We start from the raw sequence: 8,047 nt of genomic DNA on the forward strand, positions 1-8,047 counted from the left end.
GGCAATTAAATTTTTGGAACTTGGGTCGTTTTGACGAGGAGAGTGGACATGTGAATCAAGGGCTCCATCTGTGGACTCTGATGAAGATTCTAATATAAGCCCTATACATTTTTTTTAGCAGAACACATCCGAATCCATGCCTAAACTATATATCGGTGAAGATTGTACCTTCGAGTTGCAGATCTAGCAAAGGGAGTAAGTGTAGTGAAGAAACCAAAATAGGGAAGAGGATCTCGAAGGAGGGCGCCGCCGTGGTCACCGACGCCACCGCCGAAACTGCCGGAGAGAAGATCGAAGAAAAGGCGGAAGAAACGTGGGGAAAAATTTGGGGCTTAGGTCTACGTTGGGTTTTTTTATTTTTGATGTACTTAACTTTTTTTTTGGAGTTTACCCGTTGTGTTGGCAAGGTTCTATCAATTTGTGTGTGAGCTAAAATATAATTATTTATTTATATAAAATTATTTTAATAAAAAAATTATTTTAATTAAAAGACATCATTTTTTTACAACAATTTTTAAAACATGTTGTCTTTAATTACAAAAAACACTCTCATTTACAACATTATATAAAAACTGTTGTAGTTTATATAAAACATGTTGTCGTAGCTAAAAAAAAAAGGTCAAGGACAACAATTTTAAAAATAATGTTGTCTTTGATACTAAAAAACGCTCAACAACAACATTTTTTCATAAAAATGTTGTCGAAAAGTAGAAGACAACAGTTTACCTTTAAAAATGTTGTCTATTAAGTGTTGTAGATTGAAGATTTTCTTGTAGTGAGTTTTCAAAACAGGAACATCATTCTTTTAAAAATATATTTATTCATATCTTATCATAATGACCATGGGCTTTTACTGGTTTTGGGCTCCCTCTGGGGCCTTTTCCCACGCATGGGCTCCTTCTGGGGCCTTTTTTCTCACAGGCTTTTCCCAATGCGCCATTATTCAAATCAGAATCATCACAAACGAACATATCACATGGGTATCAATTGGAACGAAAAGGACATAATGAATCTGAACAAAGGCTTAGCAAAGGAATGCATAACGAATCATAAGGTACTTCAAAATGAAGCATAACAAAGGATTCATGTGGAACGAAATATATACGGAATCAAAGGACATAAAACAAACAGTGTACGATCAAGACTTGAAACGGATACTTGGTGATTTCAAATAAGAATAAGCCCAACAAAGATTTTTATGGTTTCTTAGAATAATGCTTAGAGAATCAAAATTAAAAAAAAAAAAGTCCAATAGAAACAAGACTCAATGATTTCCATCGAATTGAAACAAAGATGGCTTAAAGAAACAAAAACCCACTTACCTGATTCCCACAAAAATTAAAGTATATTGGATCTTTGGTCAGAACTCTAACTCGAAATTGGATGACACCTCGATCAGGATTTTCAACAGCACTCTTGCTCGACTACTTGCTTTGAACACAAGCTACTCCAGATTCAAAAATTAGGCAGAGCCTCGACCACTATAGATACTAAATTTTGTGAGATATGGAGAGAACAAAGATTGGGTTTGGTGTATCTAATTCCTTCAACCTTGAGCTCTATTTATAGGTGAGGTTTAGTAGAAGGTGAAAGGACACTCTTAATGGTCATAAAAGTCCTTAATCATGTCCATAATGATAATTGATGATGGGAGTTTCATGGTTTGTCCTTTGGCTTTTCAACTTCTTGAGTTAATGCCAACATTAATTGAGATAATTAATCTTACATAACTCTTGGTGTAATTGCTTTTGAAATTGCATGCATGTAAATTTCTTGATCTTTACATTGTTGAAATCTATTAACTTCCGGAAACCCATTCCACCAATATTCTTTGATTTACAGAGGTCATCCCATTTCATCCAGTGCATTCCTCTTTTACCAGTTTGATCACTCCACCTGATATAGCAAAAAATTATTTGTACCTGACAGGGTGCTTTCGCAAATCCGGATTATCAACACTAATTTGTATGCTCTCAGTCGAGATCTTCAATGGGTTGTTCCTACGTCACAAAACAAAGTCCGAGGAGCCGGAAGAGTTCCCGACGAAGACACTCCGACGCTCAAGTAAATGATTACTCAAGGAATAATAATCGAGAGTAGAGCGTTATAGTGATAAAAAAAGTGTGTACCTTAATAATGAGGTGATTTGAGTTATTTATAGATATTCGAAAAGTTTCAGGGGCTTGAGCCTCTTATAAGCTTTTAAAGAATTCATTATCTACTTAAATTAAATACATATAATACTTAAATAAACTTGGATCTCAAAAATATTTGGAGTGAACCTTTATGATTGAATCCTGACCCAATAAAAATTTTAAATGTAACTCATCACCACCAAAAGTTGGCGCATGCTTACACTATTCCTTGACGGACCTCACATATATATGTTTGGAATAGAATAGCATGTAAAACTGATTTAATTAAAGTATCCGACACCACGAGAATATTGGAGCATAAATTCGCAAATAAATATAATATTATATATTATTAACTTACAAAAAAGATGAGAAGACCTCGTGCAATTCTTGAGGTTAGCAAACTATCAGTTGATTTCCACAATATTTATCGTACACATGCATGTTTTGTTTTATATATTTTTTTGTATAATGCATCAATTAATATTGATCGATGCTTTGCCGTTAAATTGTTTTATGGTTTTTTTTTTTTTACAGACATATTCTGATTTTTGTCAACATGTACAAAACTATTATATATATTGGGAAACAACTATTGAAACACTGATTATTGATTAAAATATTTAATGTTCACCATTATATTATATATATTATATAATTTAATCTCGGGTTTTGATTCGAGTCGTCTTCTACTCTTTCTTTGGGTCCATGTAGCCCATGTCCTGTTGTGCATGTGCCATGCCACTCAAGTATATTATGAAATTAAATCTTTTCGAAAGGGTATATATATATATATACTAAATGTGTGTTTTCCCATTAATATTCAATGACATATATAATTAGTTTCTTTTCGATCGATTAAAGTAAAATATAACAAAACATATGAACATTATAATACAAATTTTTATTCACACTGGAATCAATGAAAAGCAAACAATATATTTAGTTGATTTTGTAGCTGAGATTTAATTGTTCTTGCAATTAGAAATCCCAAATAAATTAAATTTATATATATATATATATATATATGCGCGCAGTTAAAGTAGGTGCCATAAAAATGTAAAGATACACTACACTTTATTATCTTTTGAAAAAGTAAGCAGCTTGCGTAAAACCGGAGAAGTATGAATAATATTAACAAATGTTTGGGGCTTCCCTTACCAAAGAAAACAACACACAGTCACTGTAGCTACTGTACAAAACTTGCACAGACAAAGGGAGTTCCCAGAAGACCAATTTATGGGTTCGTTCGTGCACTCTTTTCTTCCTATTCTAAGCAATTTAATTAAAGGTACTCCAAGTTCTATTTTTTTTATTTTATTTTATAAATAATAAAAATGCATTATATATATATAACAGTACTACGTACTCTTGTGTTTTTGTATGTTTATTATTGTCTTGGCCCTTGGTTTTTCTTTTTCTTTATATAATGTATAAATATGGTTTAATATTTTGAAAATTTTATTTATAATGATGGACCCAGTTGGGGTTGAATGCATTGGTGCTTAGATTTGTTGTGTGTACTAAAAGCATTAATGAAGAAGAAAAGAAATGTGGCAATATTGCTTTCACTATTTGTACCAACCCAATTGTCATATATGGCAGGATTTTCAGCGATTCATATATATTCAGTAATAGCAATGTTTCATCTTTTTAAAATATACACATATCTCTTGTGAGAACGATTGATGTTCTTCTTCGTTTTAATCTTGGGGTTGATTTTCATTATTTCGTTTAAATAAAAAAAAATTTAAAAAATATTTGTATATGCTATTGTTTAATTTATGTTGAAAATTGAGTGATGAAAGATGTCTATATATAATTTAAAACATTCCGTACCCAAAAATAAAATATGATTTTTCATCATGTATGTATCATTCTTGGTTTTCTTTATATGTCCCTTATATATACATAAGTATTTTGTTTTTATGGACTCATTTTTTGTCTTGGGCTTGGTGCGTATTGCCGTTTTTGTTATACAGGTAATCCCTCTCCTTTACCTTTCATATGTACTATGGGTTTTAGCCTCAGAAATTTAATACTAAGCTTTTTTTCTGAATTCTGAATTTGCATCAGCATTCTGTCTCTTCCCCATTTATTTTTATGCAGATTTATAGTGCTGATACATACAATAATTTTTTTTTCTATTTACCCACCCACGTTTATGTTTTTTTTTTTTTAACTCATCGTATATATGATCAAACTTCTTGAAATCTAACTTTGTAGAGATTAAAGTATGACTTGTTATAGATGTTAAGATGTTGAATATCGACTAAAAGAAATTATAACTTGTATATTGGTTTTAATTTATTTGTACAGTCAAAGCTACACTTAGACTACACAAAACCCGATATATCAAGTTACGAAATGACCCTTATATAATTAAACAATTTTTCCTCGTGCCGGACCGATATATATATTTAAGATGTTTCGTTTCAAGGATAGAAACTATGCTAACAATTAAATTAAGATGTCTATGTCTATATATATATATATATATATATATATATATATATATATATATTCACACATGATGCGAGCATAATAAAAATGAATATCCCGATGTGGGTTTTTTCTTGAGTTATTTGTTTTTTTCTTCTTTCTCCCTTTTTGTTTTTTCATGCCTGTTTGTAGTAAGGGGCCTCCCTTTTATATGCATTGACCCGGCCTCTTCCATGATTGTCCAGCATGGTCCAACTGACAACTGTTTTTGTGATGGGATAGTTGTCACGTAGGATTGACCCTCCCGCAATACTAGGAAGAGCCCATACTGTTACATCATGTTGCCTAATGATTTGATTTGCAGTAAGAGTCTGCCACACGTAAAGGAGGTATGGGCTTTCTTTTATATAAAATGACCCTGGGCCCACCGAGTATTACGGGCCCCTGGTTTCCGAGTATTTATCCTTGATACTTGGGCCCCTGAAAGAGCTCCTGGGTTCCCGGTTTATGAGATGACCCCGGGCCCATCACCCGGGACTTACCGGGATGACGTCGGGCTCCCGTATTGCAAGCCGACCCCGGGCTCAACGTCTGTCCCAGGCCCATGACCCAGGACTTACCGGGATGATGCCGGGCTCCCGTCTTGCAAGCCGACCCCGGGCTCACCGTCTGGGCCTACCAGGATAACACTACACCTCCGGCAAATAGTCGGGCTATAACTTGTTTCGCTGTCCCGAGAGATTAGTATGGCCCTTCCCCAGTGGTCCAGTGCGGTACACTGAGCTCCACGTCAGCCCTAAATGTTTCGTAGTACGCGTTGTCAGAGATCTTGTCAGAGGTCGCTTTAGCTTCCCAAGCACGCTTTGCGCATCTCCTCCGTTCAATTCAAAATAGACGGCTTAGATTGCCCAGACCTTTTATTAATACTCCAGCACTTGTGCTTTCTCTTCACCTCCTCATTGTCTCCCCTTTCTTGCGCGATTGCCTCTGATTATCCGTCCTTCGCTCCCAATTCCGTCATTCGTCTCCCGCACGCTTTCACTCGCCTCGTAATTACGTAAGTATTCTTTCTTCCTTCATGTCTACTGGTATGTCTTCTACCTCTGGGGCGAATGCCAAAGGCTCGCCTAGAGACGAAGAGCCTAGCGGTGACTCGAGCGATGCTCGTTCCGCCTCGGCTCTTCCTTCCCGACCTCGCTTTTTTAGAAAAACTTCCCGCGCCAAACACTTCGTAGCCTCGTCCTCCAATGCGAGGGGAAAAGGAAAAAATAAAGTGCAGAACCCCCTCCCCCTTGCCTCCGTTCCGCCAACCCTAGGATGGTTCACCCATCTTCCCAGCACCTTATCGCAGGGGGCGGCGGAGGAATTGCGTAACTCGGGAGAAATCACCTTATCTTATACTTTGTTTCGCCCCTTATCAGGGAGCACACCCGATACCCCTCCGTCGGGTTTTCATACCTTTTTTCGGGACCAAATCCGTAGCGGTCTTCGCTTTCCCATTCCTCCTTTTTATCTGGCGGTTGTCGACTTTTTCCGAGTTCCGGTTAACCAATTTCATCCGAACTCCTTCCGAATTATGGCATCCACCTACATTCTTTTCAAAATGCATAACTTAGCCATCACCCCCCTCATATTTCACTACTTTTTCTCCTGCCGTTTTAACGAGGGGGCCTTTTCCTTGGCCGCTCGGCAGAATGCTTGCTTCCTTTCCGATATCCCTTCTTCCCTGAAGGGCTGGAAAGAGAGGTACTTCTTTATCCGCCCCCCGGTCCCCTTCTCTTTTAGGACCGGATTTTTGTCCAGCCTTCCCCCTCAACCTGAACTCCCTGAAAACTATAAGGTTGAGGAACCCTATGTTCGCAGCCTGGCTTTAGTGGGCAACCAAAACTTCTCTTCCCCTGTCCTTTTCACGCCTGAGAATATGATAGCTTACGGGTTGAGTACCCGGGTGGAAGATCCCCTTAACCAGGTGATCGACGCTTATGGTACTCCGGGAGCTCAACCTGGTAAGTTATGGTTCTCTTCCTGTCGTTTGTTTTGATTTGTTTGTTGCATCCTATCCCTAATATATTGTTTTTTTATGGCAGATTCGTCGGACGTGATGAGGGAGGAGTTTGCCCAGCGAGCTAGAGAAAGGCAGGCTGCCAAGGAGAAAACCAAGGCCTTAGCGGAAAGGCGGAAGAAAGCCAGGGGGGAGGAAAAGAGTTGTGCTGCCCTTTTCGGCCCTCCACGCTTTCCTACCGCTGTATCCCTGCCCCCGATCCAGGCTTCTCTCCCCCCTGCTTCTCTCTCACTCCTCCCTGATGGAGTTTTGGCGGATATGGTACCAGCCTCCTCCCATATCTCCTCTCAGCCCAACCCACCTCTATCGGTTGAGGATTTGGAGGATGAAGTTCCGCTTTCCCGGCGAAAGAGGAAGGCTCTCCGGGACCCTGACATGATCATTCTGAGCGACCCGGAGGACGTTACTGCCCCTGTCCCTTCTTCTCCAACTCTCCCGGCTAATCCTGACAGGTCTCTAGCCTCGAACTGGGACATCCCCTCGGCCAGCATGGAGCACATGGGGTGCGCTTGGGGGAACCGAGTAGATTCCTCTACCTGGAACTCTCGATTTCCCTTATTCCTATCCGGGACCACCTCTTCGAAGGCTGCAGTGGTCCAAAGTCTGCTTTCACCCGAGGAGATAACATCTCTGTCGGTGCGGGGTGCTACCTCCAAGTTCTCCGAAGGCTTATCTCATGACTATATGGTGAGTACGGGTCCAGTGTCCTATTTCTTTCCTTGCTTCCTTTGTCTTATCCCACTTTTGTCCTGCAGGGCCTATGCATGCTAGCCAGTGCTCTGGAGGAAACAAACTCCGTCCTCCACCGGGAAAGAGAAAAAACTCATTCTTTCGAGGAGCGCATGGCCCAGCTTCACCTTAACGCCGCCCAGCTGCAGGGGATGCATGATGCCGAGGTTGGTGCTCTGCGCTCGGCACTGGAGAGTTCCCGGGCGGAAGCTTCCCAGGCCCAAGATGAATGGCAAAGAAAGCTGGCTGCCGCCCAAGAGATCCATTTAAAGGCGTCCCAGGCTCTTCACAACCAACTGAGGGAAGCACGAGAGGAGACTAACAAGGCTTTGGCCTTATCGGATGCTGCCCGGCGAGAGGCGGAGATGCATCAAGCTGTGATAGAGAAGATGCAGGCAGGGTTGGTTGCCGCCTGGACAGAGGCGGGCCTGTCTCGCCTACTAGCCGAGGATGCCGACTCCTCTTTGAAGAAGCAGCTGATGACCGAGTCTCAGTGGAAGCAAGCTTTTCTGGCCTCAAAAGATTTCAAAAAGATGGTGATAGACCAATCCTTTGACTTCTTTGCTCAGGGTTTCGACCTATGTTCCGTGCAATACGAAGAGGCCGGGTTAAGTCAAGAGGGGGTCCCGGACATCCATCGAGCTATTGCATCCCTGCCCTCTTCTTCCATGACCGAGGA

Source organism: Henckelia pumila, chromosome 2 (genome assembly GCF_033568475.1).
Source record: "Henckelia pumila isolate YLH828 chromosome 2, ASM3356847v2, whole genome shotgun sequence".
In the NCBI taxonomy this organism is placed as follows: Eukaryota; Viridiplantae; Streptophyta; class Magnoliopsida; order Lamiales; family Gesneriaceae; genus Henckelia; species Henckelia pumila.